Here is a 1,531-nt window from a genome sequence, read left to right as displayed (position 1 = left end):
ATATTTTATCCCGATATTTTATTGCGATATTTGATCTTGGCAGAGCTGTTCTCCATGGTGTTTTATCCCGATATCCTGGTATTTTATCCCGATATTTGATCCCGATATTTGATCCTGGCAGAGCTGTTCTCCACGGTGTTTTATCCCAATATTTTATCCTGATATCGCGATATTTGATCCCGATATTTGATCCTGGCAGAGCTGTTCTCCGTGGTGTTTTATCCCGATATTTTATCCCGATATTTGATCCTGGCAGAGCTGTTCTCCATGGTGTTTTATCCCGATATCCCGATGTTTGATCCCGATATTTGATTTCTCTATCCCGATATTTGATCCTGGCAGAGCTGTTCTCCACGGTGTTTTATCCCGATATTTTATCCCGATATCCCGATATTTGATCCCGATATTTGATCCTGGCAGAGCTGTTCTCCACGGAGCTGTCTCACCTGCGGATCCTGCGGGTTCTGGACCTGCTCTTCTTCCAGCGCCTGCGGCGGGAGGGGCTCCTGAGCCGGGAGGAGCTGGGGCTGCTCTTCCCCAACCTGCCCGACCTCATCGACGTCCACTGTGAGAGAAAATCCCAAATCTGAAATTCCCAAATCCCAGAATTCCCAAAATCCCAAAATCCCCATGTTTCTGACCCCATCGGTGCCCAAAATCCCACTGGAAGGGGCTCCTGTCCTGGGAGGAGCTGGGGCTGCTCTTCCCCAACCTGCCCGACCTCATTGACGTCCACTGTGAGAGAAAATCCCGAAATTCCCAAAATCCTAAACCCCAAAATCCCAAATTTCCCAAAATCCCAAATCCTAGAATCCCAAAAATCCCGAAATCCCGGCATCCCAAAATGCCCAAATCCCAAAATCCCCCTCCTTCCCCAACCTGCCCGACTTCATCGACATCCACAGAGAGAAAATCCCAAAATTCCCAAATTCCAAAATTCCCAAAATCCCAACAGGAATCTCCCCCCTTTTTCCCCTCTCCCAAACCCCATCAACCCCATAATTCCCTTTCCTTTTTCCCACCACTCCCCATCCACAAATCCCTCCGAATTTCCCCCAAATCTCTCCGAATTTCCCCCAAATCTCTCCGGATTTCCCCCAAATCCATCCCCTTTCCCATTCCCAGATTCCCTCTCAGAATCCATGAAAAAGCTCCGGGAGGAGGGACCCATCATCCGCGAGATCGGCGACCTCATGCTGGCCCGGGTAAGGAATTCCAGCAATTCCCTGGAATTTTGGGGGAATCCCAAGAATTTTTGGGAATTCCCATGAGTTTCCATGAATTCCTGTGAATTTTCTGTGAATTTCTGCAAATTCCCATGAATTCCCGTGAATTTTTGTGAATTTCCCATGAATTTCCCACAATTTCCCCACGAATTCTCCGTGAATTCCCCACAATTTTTTCATGAAATTCGCACGAATTTCCCATAGATTTCCCATTAATTTCCCACGAATTCCCCATGAATTTCCCACCAATTAATCCCCCATCAATCCCCCATTAATTCTCTCCAAATTCCTCATCAATTCCCCAC

This window comes from Malurus melanocephalus, unplaced genomic scaffold (assembly GCF_030028575.1).
Source record: "Malurus melanocephalus ecotype Western Australia unplaced genomic scaffold, MMel_1.1 scaffold_1800, whole genome shotgun sequence".
NCBI classification, from domain to species: Eukaryota; Metazoa; Chordata; class Aves; order Passeriformes; family Maluridae; genus Malurus; species Malurus melanocephalus.
This window is presented reverse-complemented; position numbering follows the sequence as displayed.